Source organism: Anser cygnoides, chromosome 13, assembly GCF_040182565.1.
Source record: "Anser cygnoides isolate HZ-2024a breed goose chromosome 13, Taihu_goose_T2T_genome, whole genome shotgun sequence".
In the NCBI taxonomy this organism is placed as follows: domain Eukaryota; kingdom Metazoa; phylum Chordata; class Aves; order Anseriformes; family Anatidae; genus Anser; species Anser cygnoides.
Window position 1 is genome coordinate 16,008,647 of NC_089885.1, and position 17,790 is coordinate 16,026,436.

At 33.6% G+C, this 17,790-nt stretch overlaps 1 protein-coding gene across 8 annotated transcripts in view; it reads right to left on the reverse strand.

Moving 5' to 3' along the window:
* DIAPH2 (diaphanous related formin 2) overlaps positions 1-17,790 on the reverse strand; it is a 246,342-nt gene that overhangs the window by 82,473 nt on the left and 146,079 nt on the right. The window lies entirely within an intron of this gene.

Consider the following 17,790-nt stretch of genomic DNA (forward strand, 5'->3'; position numbering starts at 1 on the left):
TGGAACTGATATAGTCGCTGTCTTCCACATGGTAAACAGAAGTGATAATGATAAATGACGCCAACAATTATGCTGTTAGAGTTTTGAATTACTCACACAGAATTTAATATAATGATTTTAGGGAATCTTTAGCCTCGACTGATTCAAAAAGTTACAACATCTTCAATATTATAATATTAAAACCGTGAAGTGGTACAAGGTAAGCATTTTAGCTTCCTAAAACAAAACAAAAAGAACTCTGATCTTACTTCAAGGCAAAGGCTGAGATTTACATCTACAAATCATATTCCTGTACATGAGAACAAAAAAACTGAACTCCCTTTTCACCGAAAGCCTCTGTTCAATTGCAATATGGAAGATACGATACGATTTTTCATTCTGAAGACTGTCAATGAAATGTCAATGAAAACCAAGAATAATTATAGCTCATACTAAATATTACCTACAATATGGCCTAAAACATACATTCACTATTATTTCATCTCTAAATTTAAATTGCTATCCCAGTTGCTCCTCTGCTACTTACTGTCCCCATGTCTGTGCTCGGCATGGTTACACTTCTTATGGAATCACCAACATGACTGTTTACTGAACTCAGATAATCACATATCCACTAACAAACACACAACAACGTCCTTAGACATCAAGGACCAACAAAGCATGAATTTCACATTTCAAAAGTCATGAATATTTTATGAAAAGCATTAAATTATGGAATCAATTTTTTCTAGAAAGTCTGTAACTAAAATGTAGATTCCTATACTTAAAGCACTGTGTTTGTGAATATTTAAGTAAATACATATACATCAGAATAGGGTGGTGGTGGTGTACATATACACACACCTTCCTCCCCCGACTTTTTTGTTCTGCCAGTCATTACTGTTTAAAAAAAAAGCTGGTGTTACATATAAATCCCTATTAAATGGTGATGAGGGAGCTTTCTTCTCTTTCAGACCACAGACATACACTTTGTTTCTAATAGCAAATTATAGTTGAGACTTAATTTAAAAACCAAGTTGCTCTAATCTAGAGTTCTACTACAACAACACTTTCCATTGGACAAAGCGCCCCCCCTTTTTCTTAGTTTAAGATGATTTTAGACACAAGTAATTGAAAATGTAATTTAGAATTCTTTACTTTGGGTGGTTAATTACAGCAGAAGAGTTGCAAAAACATGACGACGTAATAAAAAGTAATAATTCTATCTCTGAAACATGGTAAGAGTAAATAAAACAAATTAATACGAGTATTTTTATTACATTGAAAATATTAAATGTATACCAACATGTAATCTAGTCCTAACGGTTCAGCACTGAACGAACATATTCTAGAAGTTTATAAAAACAAACTTAACTACCAAAACATACAGAACTTGTAACAAGCCACTCTTATATTGTGTTTTGAATAGAAAACTTACCATTTACGACTGTGCAATTAGTCCACAATTCTTAAACAAATGAATGTATTTCCTAACCACATCAACTAAAGAATGCAACTGAGCCAAGGTTTTATCTCCATTCTATGTGAATTTTCCACCTCTTTTGATTCACAAGGAGAATAGAAGGTGCCTGTTTAACCAAAATATCTGATTTCGAATGATAATGAAAATTCTTTTGCAGTGATTGGGTCCAATCCACCTCCAGCTATTTTGCAGCAGAAGAATCCATGACCGTATTCCTCTTTCACAAAGGGCACAGAAGTCAAATGAAGCCTTTACCTATGTTCCTGAAAACCAGGAGTGTGAAATAACCTAAGAAGTTCTCTGTCAGACACACAATTCTGCATCTTTTTCTTCCCCCCCCCCCCCCCCCCCCCCCCATCTTCAGAAGATTGGAAGGTTATCAGTAGATACACTGATTAATGCAATTAAAGCCTTGGGAACATTTTTGTCTGAAGATCTTAAGAATAATTTAAGTGGTTTTACTATAGTTGAGTGGTAAAGAACTGTCATGTATAGACCACCTAAGAAATTTGCTATGCTAAAGTATACAGCTATTTTTAAATTGCTAACATTGCACCTGAAGTTAAATATTCGAATTTGGTAATGTGCTTTACTCTGACCTAAAATAAGGAGTATCCTGATAATTTTAATTTTCTAGGGCACAGATAATTTTTAACTCAGAATATCATCTTCTCAAGGACATGTGTCCCTGCAGAAAGGCTGGAGTCTCTGTGTATACTTCAAAGGATTGTTTCGTGATAGATTATACCTGACAGTCCTTAGTGAGAATAGCACAAATATTGGTGAATAATGTACGGTGCAAAGACTGCAAACGTCAGTATAATATTTGAGGTATCACAACATGAAAGCACACAATCTGAAACATTTGCAGAGATGCTGTCATGATACCATGCCTTGTGCACAGCAGTGTTTTCAAGATAAGTTTATTAGGATGTCTTTAAATACTTAGTTATATAAACCATAAATAGCACATGGCTGTCTATTTTCATTTGTACATGATCTACTGAAGAGATGGGAAAGTCAAAATGCCTGTGGGTTTTGCAATAGTAAGTCACCTTGACTATACCACCATATTTCTGCTTAAAGCAGGATGCAGACACTCTAACAGTGAAAACACCAGGGGTGTCTCTCATCATACTCATATTGTTTGTTTGCCTCTCCTCCCAAAAGTCTTAAACACTTACTGTATTTCATAACTAATATACATTTTATGTTCATAATCCGTTTTTACTTTAAAACAATTCTTTAAAGAATCAGACTCTCTCTGACTACAGTAGAAGATGCATGAAAAAGTTCACTAATGTATTTCAACCTATTAATTTTCAGGTTATACTTTTAAAATCAACATTGTCTTTAAAAACAACTTGTTTCAGATACACAGAATATGCAAGTGTAAACACCAGATAGACTATTAACAGTAATTAAAAGTATCTGTGAAGACTAACATCTCAAAGCAGGTATTGGGTAGCTTTTCCCAAACCCGATACTAGTTCTCAATTTAACGTAGCAGAGCTGTAGTTGGCCAGGGTGGCTAAAGTGCAAGGTTACATGGCTTATTTGCATCTCAGAAATATTTAAGCACGTCTACAGTTTTCTTGGAATAAACTGGATCACAATAAGAAAAATTTCTTTGAAAAATATTGGTTCTAGAAAGAAACTAATACATACCAAAATATACAAAATATATTGTCATCAAGTTTGAGTTGTCTAATTCCAAGATATAGCACCATGGAAGCTGACATTATATTACAGTCTGGTAGAAACTTTACAGAAAACTTTATCTGTTTTTTGTTGTTCTTGCTGTTCTTGTTTGTTTTCAATATTTTACTGTCTATTGGTATTTAATATGCATGTCAGTAAAAATTTGACACAAAATACTGGATAATATCAAACATTAAAACATTTAGACCACATCTGCTGATGGAAAATAGTTAGTAAAAAAGAGGGCTTTCTGCTGAGAAAAGTCCATTCCATGGGCAAATACTGATTGTGAATTCTTGTACCCATTATGTTGTCAATAAAGGAACTGAAGGTGAATTGAAGTTCAAAATGCTCTGCCATCCTTAAAAAAATGTAAGTAACATTATTCAAGAAAGGTCAGTAATTAACTGAAAATTATGAAACAGAACAAAACTTAATCTTCATGATGGTAAAAGCATTTTATTTAAAAGCATGCGTTTTTCCTCATGCTGTAAAAAAATGACATTTCATTACTTTTATATTCACCTTCTAAGGGGTTTAGTTAAAGACTTGTGCCAGCACAGAATTCTTATATATGTGTATATATAATTATGTGTCAAAGTAGACATACACACATTTACATATGTACACATATATTTTCAGTCTCAATTTCTGTACAGCAAAAGTTACTTTAAAAACCTACATATTCCAATATATAACATCAAGATGAAGTGAATGATAAAAAGACACCGTATTTTTCAATGATAAAATGTTTTGACATTCACTGTGAAAGTGTTTTTCTCTTTCACACATTTTGCACCACAGGTTGTCTAAAATATGTTCTTAAGTATATTATTCTTGCTTATGGAGTATTTTACTCACAGATTTGTCTGCTATATCCAAATACTGTCTGAAGTACTCCTATGTATAACATTACACGAAGAATTTCTTCACAATTCCTTCTGAAAACTGCTAGAATCAGGGCAAGGGCATACTGACAAACATGACAAGGATCATCATCCTCACCCTCTAATCTCCTTGATTTTAAGGTAAATATAAGAAAAGAAAAGGCATCGAAAAATCCTACAAAATGGAACTGAGGTGTAATAATAAAACATGCCATTTGCTCCAGAATATTAGTGTTTTGTTGTTGTTGTCGTTGTTTGGTTTTTTTTGGATTGTCATAAAATTCAGAATAATCTGAACAGAACAATAAATGTTTACCACTATTTTTTTAAATAAATATATGTCAATTAGAAACCACAACAGCCTTCATTACATGCTGGACACAATTTTAATTGATAAATATATTTTGCATAGATATAGTGTTGGATAGGGTTGGAAATGCAGTTCTCATGGTTAATAAATTCCCATCCTTGGACCTTGATGTTTGAGTACACCTGAGATCAGAAGTGTAATTTATGCTTTTAATAGCAACATTTCATATTTATCTGTAAAAATCAGTCCAGCATAAGGGGAATATTTAATACTACCATTACAATACAGTTACAACAAACCGCTGAGGGGGGCTTTCCTGTTACTTGTTTTTGTCCTCTAACCAGGATTCATACAGGCTCAAACTCTTAGAAGCAGAACATTTTACTTCTAGACAGTTCTGTTCATAAATTTCTACAGTTTCTAAAACAACGTGTTTTTAAAGAATAAGAAAGTAAGAACTAACTTATGAGGGAATCATTGCTATTATTTCTAAATAATTCACCGACAATCAGAGCTGAAATATACTATACTGACTTATACCTTCACCACTACGGCCATGATGGTTGGGTTTTCTGACTCTTCTAATAGGTTTAGAAACTTGTTGACTTGTTTTGAAACTAAGTTTGGAAAGTGAAATGCTCAATAATTGCCAAATATTTTCTATTAAAATTTACTTACACAATGACTTGTGAAGAAGCTTAGTGACACAAACAACTGAGTCCTATAAAATGTTACAACTTGGAAACACCTTCAATACATATACACAGTGAAATTTTCAATATTGATTTGTGGTGCTTAGGGCAATACCCAAATCTACATGAAACAACCAATGTCCATCAGGATTCCTGACCACAAGGTTTGTAAAAAAATAAAAACTAGAAAAAAAATTGGTTGATGATTTCAAACTATGGATCATCTGCCTGATTCTTAATAGGAACACATTATGTTTTCTGAAAACAATCAGGCCATACCATTTTAGATATAATATGTTATTAGCATTACTCACTACCTAGAAAACTTTACTACTTCTTCATACTTTGTCCATTCTTCTCTAAGACTGATTGTAAAGGATATAAGTAGAATGTAACTAAATGATACACTCCATAGGTCAAAGAAATGCTGTTCTTAGGTAGTTTGCAATATACAATTCTCTAAACAGAGAATGCCTAGGGATCCCACAAGAACCTTAATACAATACAAAGTCTTGAATATGTCTTCCTGTGTGATATTTATTGTTGACGGGTTATTATTAGGTTGGTTTTCCTCCCAAATTCACAGGTAATTATATAAATTATGAGTTCAATTTTACGTGAAGATGGACTCTGCTGCTATAATAGATGTTTTTAAACAGCTCACAAATGAGAAACTCTAAGCACTGATATACGTCAAAACTAGTAACAAAATGAGTGAAAGTAAAATACACTTTCTAAATGCTTTCTAAATTTTGCCCATGTACATAAGCACAAACACAGACCTATACTACTGTTGTGAAAGCAAGAGCATTCACAAAACAAAGCACACATGCACATAAGCATGGAGAAAACAAACCCATGCTCTCTCTATCTTTTAAGAGACATGGCCAAATTTTCAGTGTAGTTGACATCATCTTTCTTGGTAAACACTTACAAAAGCCTATCAGATTGATGTGAAGGAAATCAAAGACATTATTTTCACTTACATTCCCTTTTAAAAATGCAGAACTTCTTTTAAAAGAAGACATGAAGGACATCAAAATTGTATTATTGTTATTGCATTTTAGATAACATCTTGCAAGTGACTACCTTGTATCCCAAAACATGTAGGTTGCTGTCTTTAATATTGGTAATATATTACAGTATCCAGACTGTGAAGAGATTCAGTTTGACTTGAGTTACTGACTGTAATATTTGCAATAATTGTGGATGTGTAACAATAACCTGTAAAATATTATTTCCAGTTAACTTACTACTGTACTTTAAGTTAATGTATCCTCATAAGACATTGAGAAGGGCATATGATTTTATCTATGAAGGAATGAAATGGCATGGTTAGGGAGAATGATTCCGTCTGCAACTTGAGGATGTATAAAAAAAGTTTCTGCCTTAATTTATGCTGTTTCAAAGTCCTAAACTAGTTTCCAAAACTTTGTCCATCAAAGGCATTCTTAATATTCAAAAAGATCTTGCTAATTAACTCCTAAAACTACCTCAAGTAGAACCTGCTTCTCCTGCTCCTTAGAAAAGTTTTAATTACACAGATTAAGCACTAGGATTCCAGATGTCACCTTCCCATAGCTTTCTTCCTTTCTAAATAAGGTGCTTTTGTGCTGATCTCCCCTTTGCTTTGAGAAGAGCTTTGGACAGGTTGTTTTTATGATTAAGCAATTCCATGTGACTATTAAAAATGATGTGACAGCATGGAAATCACATTTAACCACTTACAGAAGACTCAACTCTTTTCTGAAATGTTATGACGGCTGGCCATCAGAGTAGGTTTTACTTAACACAGATATTACTTGAAAACCTAAATGATAGTTACAGAGAAGATCATGGCACTACACTCACATGGGTGTATGATGGCAGGACAATAGGCACAACTTCATTCACTGTGATCCCTTTACGTAAGAAAAAAAACAACCCAACTCCATTGAGAAAACAATTAAATATAATAGGCTCCCCAGACAAACAGTGGAAACTTTTTTTTTGTCATTAGAAATACTTAAGACCTAGCTTGACAGGGAAATAGTCCCTAATCTAAGGCCTTTCTTTCAGCAGATGGGTGGGTCAGATGACCTTCCAGAGTAGACTTTTGTTTGATTCTATGAACAGATGCATGAGATGACAAAATACTACCAATGCAGTTCTCTCCTCCCTTTCTGTATTAACATTAAGTGGAAGATAGTCAGAATAGTATTTCAATGGATGAGTAGAATTTTATCTGTGCAGTTCCAACCACCACTGCTGTATGAATAAAGTAAGCAACAGGGTTAGTGAGAGTAGCTCTGCGGAAATATACTTAGTTGTGAAAAGGTCTCTCGATTACCTTTTCCAGTGTGCAAGCCTTCCTTCAGATGACAGAGTTTGCATGAACATATATATGCACAGAAACTGTAAGTAATATAACAGTTTCTACAGTCTTCCATTTACAGCCACTGCTCTCCAGCCAGGATGCTGAGCATGGGCCCCATTTCCTGGATTTTCTCTGATCCTAACCCACGTGCAGCTGATGGGCTTACTAGATATGACTGACGGGTAGGTACATGCAATTAGAGAAGGATGGTGATACTGACCAATTCAAAATACTCAGAATGAAAATTATTAGAATTGCCTACAAACCACTGTCCCAGAAAGCATTATTAATACAACAGCACACATGGAATTTACAGTAAAAATCTTGTATCTAAAAGTAGATGACAAACTATATTTTAATCAACATCTGCTTATATCTTTTACAGCATGCTCAGCAAGAAGCACTTTCCTAGTTGCAGCTCTACTGAACTGGCAATGTTCTGTATGCTCAGGAAATAAAAGTATTTGCCACAAATGTCTCAAAAAAAAAAAAGTAACATAAGTAAATACCTCCCCACAAGTACAAAAAAGAACTCTCACATTTTGGAGTAACATAAAATGGGTTCAGATCCACATCAACTCACTGATGTACAAACGATCCAGCTAGGTTAATTCAGGCAGCTCTCCTCACCAGCTGAATATGCTTCATGTCATCACCTTCTAGCTGGCTGTATGCCTTTCCTCTTAACTAAAACAGAGCTCTCCAATTCTCACCAGTCCCACCTCTCTTACCACATAATTTCCAGCTACCTGCACATCCCACCTGCCATGCAGCATCAGCATTAACCTCCACTAAGACTTGTTATGGAAGTCCTCTGTAAAGATAAATGTAAGAGCAATACCTTCAAATAAACAGAAATGATATGACTTTTGGTTACAGTCTATGTTGGTATTAATCTAAACTGGACATTTATCTTCATGAGAACGCAGAAATTGGAAGTAGTTATTTGCTACCGTTCTATTATATACGGTCTTTAAAAGTGAAGTTGAATACCATAAAAAAAACTTACTATATAGAGCATTTTTCTATATTAAATATTCTTTTGCTTACTGCTAACACACAATTCTTTCTCCAAAAAATACTCTGTGATCACTTCAAATAATTAAGTTACATTTTTCTTTACTCCTTGGAATGAATGGTTTGAAAACAGGGTGTGTACTTGTACAAGTACAAAAAATTATTGATAAAATCCATCGAAATTAAATAACACTCAGGCAAATAGTTTTGTACTACCTTTTGACAGCACGGTATATACTGAAAAATATATACATAAAGACTTTCAGATTTTAAGAAAAAGAAATTATTTCTAGGAATTAAACACACACTCCCAGTGAAGAGAGATTCATAATATTGAGTTATATGGATATTTAACAAAAAATAAATTTTATCCCTAGGTAATCACATGGTTATGGACGCAGTAGTTAATCTATACTATGAATTTATTTCATCAAGCCTCAAAGCAAATTTTAACAACTGCCAAAAACTAGACATCATGTGAAAAATATTATCGTTCTTCCCACAAAAAAATTACGAATATTCTTTTTATATTTCTTTAGCATGAGAGGTAAAAAGGGAGATTTGGACTAATATCACAATTCTGAAGTGTTTTCCAAGTCTTCAGAAAGGACTACTGTATCTTTTGGGAAAAAATGGCATAGCATTCTAGTCACTAAGTAGCTGATTGCTTACCCGGCTTCCCTAGAAATCTTGAACTAGTGGACTACAATGGTTTTATTGCTGAAATATACAGTTATTTCAGACCATTAATTTTTGTCTAGGCCATCTGTGAAAATGTGATCTTTGTCAACCCATAACAACCATATTGCAGTGGTTAAAACAGAATTTGTGTGCAAAATACATTTGCACAAATATGCTTCGAAACACATTTATACCTTGTAATAAGTTTCTGTTAATTTTTTTTGTCAAAAGAAAATTCTGGGAAGTATGTACGCTCCACTAAAACCAGATCATACTTAAGAATGGCCATATGATTTCTAGCAATATGATACAAATGATAACACTATATGCTTGCCATAAAAATTCAAACACATATGTAATGGCATCTTGTAACCTGAAACAATTGCAGGGAAACTAGTTTAATGACTGACTTCAATTGCAGCAGAATCAGACACTAAAACGGTTTTAATATGAAGATACCACTGCCACTGGCATCTTTTTCTCACTCAGTTTTGAAAAAAAAATCCTGAAAATTCTTACAAAAACAGAAGAAATATCATGCTTGAAATCCTACATCTTCCTACAGAGCACTGAAAGCCTTTGCTAGCTATCAACTAGATGACACAGACAAATGTAACGCATCTCCATGACGGGCATAGTAGCAGAGTAAGGCTTTAGAAACAGACTTCAAAAACGTGCAACCCTTAAAATTAGAGCTATACTATTATAAATAAACAAAAAAATAGAATAAGTACACCAGATTTCTTCTACAATGATGTTTTCTTGCAGAAATAGAAATTTATTAAAATGTATCATAAAAACGACACAGCCAGCATTTCAGACTGATCACAAGTAATGGTTCATTTGCGTACTGACACCAAACAGGATTACATACCCTTGGATCCTGCTGAAGTACACTGCCTCGCAAAAGCTTAATTCTTTCATCATCATCCCTCTTCAATCAAGCAAAAACAACTACAGATGTTCACAAGACAGGTTGAAGAGAGATAAAGAAATAAGCTTGCTTGAGCTACAGCCTTTTCTTCTTTGCCAGAAAACACGCAACAACCAAGAAAGAAAAAGGAAAACATGTAAAGGGGAGTATAAGTCCACAAAAAGTAAAAAAGAATGACTGAGGATGAGACGTAATGAATTTGGCACTGAGTTAGGTACTGCAAGTTGATACCCCGCTGTAGCCAAAAAACATCAGAGGTCCTGGAAATAAATTCTTACATGTGTACGGTGATGACTTCTTTTAAGAGTCAGATATCACCTTCATAAATATTTTCATTTCCTTGCACTAAGGGGGTGGGTGGGGTGGGGTGGAAATCATATATAAGTTATATTAAGGTGACTAATTTTGAAGACTATTAGATATACAGGCCCCTTAATACTCTGCTAAACTCGGACAGTTTCTGCGTGTGCATAGAAAGGAAAAGAATAACAAGAATCTGTTCCTTATTAAATCCTCAGGAAGCAACAGTTTCTGATGCATTTGTTTCATTTTCTTATCTCTGCTTGAACAGCAAGAAAGGATCTAAAAGCAGCAGGTTTTATGGCACAAGTGATGCCTACATTTCCTACCCATAAATTTAACAGAGTGTTTTTATACTTAAAGAAATTCTACAGGTGAGTAGAAAGACAAAAATTCAGAGGGATACTGACATACGTGTTATCACACTTTGCATGCTTATCAAACTCTGAGCTTTTGCTTCTAATGCACACACAAACAACAACAACAAAATAATAAAAAAAACACTTGAACTCATAATAGATTAAAAAAATTAAAATTATCTCCTAAAAAATTATTGTGCCATTTACAGAATTTTCCTTTATATGTCTATAATATTTTGCATGCTTACATCAACTATTATCTTATTAAGACAGTCAAGGTACTTCCAAAAACTGAGAATTAGAGGTAGCAATATTTACGTATGCACTGGAACAGCATATTTGCAACCTCCTGCTATCTACTTCATGAAGATTTCCCCCCATCCCCCCCCCCTTTTTTTTTCAGTCTTTACAATTAAATTTTATTTCCTTCTTTGCAGTATATTAAAAAATTAAGACTGTGAATACAAAGAGTTCAGCGAAGTTGACACACCACACTTATTTTTTCAAGCATTCCTCAAAAGACAAACCAGTTCTGGTTATAATTTTCTATTTCAACAACTCACATCTTTATCTGGTTTTGATTGGTTCTTTAAATTGATGACAGGGTGCACAGTTGAGCTAGCAGTTGTGATTAAGAGGTCAAACACTGAATTCAGTAGTGTTTGTTTCTTTTAAAATCTACTTCTTTCCACAACTATTACTTTAGTGTCTTAAGTTATACATATCAGCAGGAGGCTATGTCTGAACACCATCCCCCAGTCAAAAACACAGAGACAAGCTTCATTATCACCTATTGATTGAAGTAAACAAACTCAACAGGAGTTCAGATAATCCAAGCACATATATATTGCCCTTTGAATTCAGTAATTGTGTGCTTTTCCTTCCTCCAAACCATCAATCCCTCTTTAAAAACCTTCAAAAAATTTTTTTAAATTATTTATTATTTGGGGGGAACCTCTTTTGTCCTTACACAAAAAAAGCAACAAAAAAAAAATGTACTCCCATGGACAGAGTCTGTTAAAAATCAAATTACTTCCACACCATTCTCCTATTATTCACCTGCCAGTAAAATATGTACACTCATTGTCTCTGCTTTCTCTGCTGGTCATTTTTGTATTTATGACTGAGTTACTAAGTTGTTTTTCTCCCCCTTTTTCTAAAGCATGTTTTTCTGTTCTCAAAAACTGGGCCACATGCCTCTGAGGAGAAAGTAGTGCATTATTTCATTCCCACCTTTTCTTCTTTTTTGGCATCTCTGAGGCCTGCTATGCCCAGAAGTGCTTCCACTCAAGCTGGACCATCAAATCAATTATCACAGCAGTCTGCTTTCTAAATATGAATGGCAATGAATGACAACAGGCAAGGCAAACTTTCAGCTTTGATTTGTCATTGGTAATGTAAATTTTTTTGTTTTCTTGTACAGATGTTTGTTATAGTGGCAATTTGACCAAACTCTTCCCCCTGCTGTCTGCAACTACACTGTGTAGATCTTGAGATGAAAACCTTCACCTTTGCCAAGTCAAAAACGAAAAGAAGAAACAATATGGGATAGGCCATTATCAATATAAAAGTTCTCTTTTTCTGCTACCCTCTTACTACAATTGTTCCTGTCAAAAAAAAAAAAGCACCATAAACTTTACCTGTTTCCATTAAAATGAATCCTAGATGTTTCACAATTACAAGGTTCAACTGTTTAGTATTGCTGTTCCACCAGTTAACATCAGATCTTCATTTACAGTAATATGCTTCATTTTTTTCAGCTAGAATTAGTATGGCCTTTTGACAGTACTAAAAGATAGATAAATTCCTGTATAGAAGCATCCACATATAAGACCTAAAGTACAAGACAATTTAAGTAGACAGTGAATTAGAAAAAAAAAGAGGTCCTACCCTTATTTATCATCAGTCATATTCTCCAATGAAGACTCATATTATTTTGTTAAGAAAGGAATTAAACTATGAAATATAATAAGGGATTAAAATATTTTTGTGCTTTTCTTCATTGACACTACTGGTTCAAAAACATGCAAAAACTGCACTTTATATTAAAAGCTTAAATTATTTTTTGGGAACTGATTACATACTATGAAAGTGGATTTTAGATAGCAGCTGGGACACATTCAGGAAACTTTGGAGTGAATTCACCTGCAAGTTTGCTTTATTGCCAGTATATATAAACTGGGTGGCAATATGGGAAAGACTATATTGCCTATTCTAGTGAAAACAATTTCAACCAAGCAGGTAGTAATTTATTTCTGCAGTCACAGGAGAAAAGAAAAAAAAAAACTTAGGTCCTTTTGAAACACTCTTGGATTGTAAATTTGCTTTAATCTTCTTAAAAAGGGAGGTTTAACAGTACCACCTAGTGGTATCTATCCATAGACTTATGGACCAAATGGCCATCATATGGAAATCTAGGAAAGCTTCCTAGAACCTTCTGACGAACACCAGAACTCTTAATGATGTCACAGTTGAACCCTGATTTTAGATGCCTTTGCTACTGTAGGACTTAGGAAGGCTTTTTATTTTTTTTCTGTGTGGTATTCCATTTTTATGTAAACCAAACTATATCCAATTTCAAAACAGACAATTCCATTTATAATGATTTTTTTTTTCATACATGCCATTACCTTGACCTTTAAAAGGCTATACTTAAAAAAGACATGAGACTGCAAGCAAACTGGTCCTACACTATTTCATTCATCTGGAAATATGACTACATGAAAGACCAAAATACTGCAATTCTGACAAGCAGACTCCCCAACAGGTGGACTAAAATTACTACGAAGTGATTACTATTAAAAAAACATAAAAAAAACTTAGCAGTTTTCACAGTCATATTACTTATTAAACATTGAACTTTTTTGCATAGAATGAGTGATAAAGCCTGCATACCTGCATGCCAACATGAAACTGTACAACCCCTCATCATATTCAAACCAAACTGATTGAGAAGATTAGTTCTGAACTTGGAATTAGACTATCCATTATTCTTATATCAAAACCTTATAGAATCCATTATTCTTATATCAAAATACATCACTTCAAATAGAACACCTAAGAGCATGCTTAACATAATAGATAACTAAGAGAAACCTTCATCTGAAGATGACTACCTGCCATAGCAGTCTCGCCAGTACATATATACATAGCGGTTTATAATATAGTTTAACATTCTCCTTACAGAAAAAGGGGTTATAAAAGAACGGTGAGGTCTACTTTACCACTTACTTGTATACTCTACAGATACTAGAAAACTACCATTTTGGAGGGTTTTCCAAAGTGTGGATGAAATTATTCATTTTAATACCTTTCAAGTTTCTGGTATAAAACGGTATGTTATTGTGAGACAAGTTTCTGTAGATAGGCTTCCATTGCTTTTGCTTAGTCCAGAAAAGGTAAAAACATGGAGAATGTGATTGCAAGCTTTTCTGTATGGGGTAAAGGACTGGCCATGATGACAGGAACAGATGACAGGCAACAGTACATGCACTATGAAAAGGCTGACTTCAAGTGCACAGTAAAGACAAGCATGGATTAAAATGTTTGTAGGCAAAGAGGTATGTTCAATTTTGGAGCTCTGTACTTCAGTTTTTCTGTGCCTATAAAACTATTAAATAAAGGATAAGCTTTAAATCTAGATATGTTAATTCAGACTGGTTATTCACTTGCTTCAAATTAATTTTCATTGTAAACCTGAACTTAGACAAGCCCATTTTTTCCCTTCAAACAGTGGTCCTCTCCTTATGCCCCTTCCAATTTCTTTTTTGTTAAAATATTAAAACTTCTACAATTAATCCTAAGAAAGCACTGTGTAGTTAAACAAAAGAAAACTATTTGATATCTGTGGATCTTATTTTATCATTTTTTTAAACATCTATTTCTCTTTCTGTGGCTAAGAGGCAAGTTTACTCTGGATCAAAGTACTTCAGTAACTTTGTGAAAAAAGGGTTGCTGCTGGGTACTTAAGTGGTCTCTCAAGAAAGCTGCTTTCACCGAAGTGAGCACATGAATGGAAGAATGCATATCATGGTTTCAATGACTTGCATCTACCAAGTGACAGACAGAGAATGTCTTTAGTAAACGACTGATCTAAAGTTATCCTGATTGCCTGTAGCAACAAGAGAGATTTAGAAACAACTCATCATTCGTCTTCCTTTAAAAAAAGCTACAGATAACTTTAGATTACAAACTGAATCAAAATACGGATTTAGCTAAAAAAGTGTGAACACCTTTTCTGAAGACATTTTTGGATTCTTTTATTTTAGAATATAAGATTTATTTTACATTATGGATATATTTTGCCATGAAAACAAAATTGCAAAAACACATATGTGAGTTGCAGCCACATCTACAAACCATTTCATAGTGTATGAAAGAGGAAAAGGAAGGCTTGGAACACCCTTCTTTGGTCCTTCTTAGTTTCCATATGCCAGTTGTGAATTCTGCCTCAATAAGATAAATAACTAGTCAAGAGTGAAGAAATGATCTGCTTTGGAGAACATCCTCAGGCCTGATGGGCTGACTACCTGTCAGATAATGTTGAAAGTAGGATTATGTCTGAAAAGGTTGACATACCACAGACTTCTCTAAATCAAACACACGCTGTTTAGCTAAACTCAGTGAACTTTAACTGATTAGCCCATCAGTACAGTGAATTTGTATCAAATAATTTTCAAAAGGCTAAACCAAGAGCCTATACTGCATAATCTTAACTTCAAATACCGATGGTAAACAAGCTAGTATATCAAAGATTTCTTGTTAAAAAATGAACTAAAAAAAAACAACACACAAATGCAGCCTTTTAATCCTAATTGTTCGAGATCAAAGCTATAAAACACTGTATTCAAAAAAAGATAGCTAACAATAAAAAGGTACAGACACACAAACACACACAAAAGTTTCCACTAGACTGGAAAGCAGAAATCAAAAATACATCTTATTTTCCTGCCTTTTTTTTTTTTTTTTTTTTTTTTTTGCATTTTACATCAAGCACTATGTCAGTGAAAAAAATATTTGGGAACAGGAATTCTGCTCAAAGAAAAGATCATCATAAGGATATTCCAGTTTACAAGAGGAATCTGGTAAAATGAAAAAACCGAAATGCAGAAAACTTTGGAAAAATAAATAAAACAATTTTTAAAAACAGAACCAAATTAATCTTTCAGTTCACAATGTCATGAAAATTTTTTTGTTGTAATAGGGTATACACAACAAATGCAAGAAATGCTACAAAAGAAACAGAAACATTCTGTGCTTTGTAACTGTAGAAGAGTAGCTATTAAACTCTGCCTTGGACTTCTCTAACTCTTCTTTCCTTCTTACTGACTTGTTAAACAGGCACTCAAAGAAGAACAGAAAATACAATACAGTAGAGGTGCAGCTGTTTTCTGGCTATGCAGACAAAGCTCTAAGATTGCACTTGAAGCAAAAAAAATGATGGAAGAATATTTGTCCAATTTAAAGAGTTTCACATCTGTTCTTCATAGATTAATAGAACAGTATTTGTTTCTTTTTAAAAGTACAGAAAACAGAAAGAATATGCAGTCTCCAGTTCTCTCCTCTGCATTTCAGAGAAAAACACAATCTTTTCAAGATAAGTACAACTTTCTCTCTTCTAATACCACGAACAACACATAAGTGAAGCGTGGTTAAGAGCATAAGGGTCACTCCAGTGCAAAGTATCATAATTTACATGCACACGCTTATCTTCAACAGATAATGATGTTTTGCTTGACAACAATTACTCGTCTTTCAAGTACCTAGTTCTACTGTTTATTATCACTCAAGATCACATCTCTTCAAAATCTACATCAATACAATTACCAAATCTGTAAGCTCATTTTTAGAAAAATATACCAGAGTGCTCTCAGTATTTCAATTTCAAAAGCTGCAATCTTTACAGAACACCAGCTGTTAATTTGATTTGGAGAAAAAAAAAAAGCTAAAAAAAACTCAACAGAACGTCAGTTCAGATTGCTTGTAGATCATAAACTGTTAATTGTTTTAAATTTGTATGAATGTTTAGATGCAGCTGAAATCCTGAACTCATTTATTTGATTACAAAACCAGAGACAAGAGTGACTAAATTTGAACAGTGTTACTGGTTTATGTATTAAATGCCACCTGTTAGTTGCTGGAGCTGTATTTTTTTGTATTTTTTTTTTTTAATTCCTTCCTTGTTTTCAGATTGTTTTCACTGAGATTTAACTATTAAGTTACAAGCAGAAGTCTGATGTTTTAGGCAGAAATACATCTTTGTATTTTATAAATAGAATTAAAAAATACTGAAGCATAAAACAAAATTTTAAAGGTGAACACAACCTTTTACCCAAAATGCATCTGGATTTATGGCACTCCTTAAAATACCAATAAAGTTACATACAAGAATGTGGCAATGTATTGCGGTCTAAATTTAAAAGACTTGTCTAAAAATGTTCTATAGTTGCCTTCTTAAGAAATCCAAGTGTTGTTTCTAATTCCAATTTTGTTATTTATTCTACAATATTCCTCCTTAAATCTTGAAAAATCACATTTCAAGAAAAACTCCTCAATTCAGTTAAAATAAGCTGTGTCATGTTCAAATTTTGGCAGTCCAAAGCCATACAATTTCGTAGATTTTTTTTTTCCTACAGAATACAAACTGTTCCAACAATATTTTCCAAAGGTGTCCTACCAACTTTCCTTAATAGGTCATTTGCAAGTAAATTCTTAAAAGTCCTTAGTAGTCAGAAGTCACGGCCACCCTATTTTAATACGTCAATTACAAAGTGTACAGTTAAAATCCACAGATACATTTACAGGTTTTTTTATGCACTTCTATATATGTAATTCTCAGAGTAATATTGCCTTAGTATTGATACTTTGCAGAACTTTCTTCAATTGATGCTTTAGTGTTAGTGTAAGAATCCTCTTGCTGCATTTTCTTTTCTGAAATGTATTAATATTCTGGCAGCATGAGGATAATTTTTCCAGTATACATCAAAGAGGACAAAACTGACCAACTCGGGTTAAAGTTTCGTACTTTACACGCAGTGATGTTAAAGTCTTTCCAGGCTACATGAGCATCTTTGAAACAGAAGACATGAATA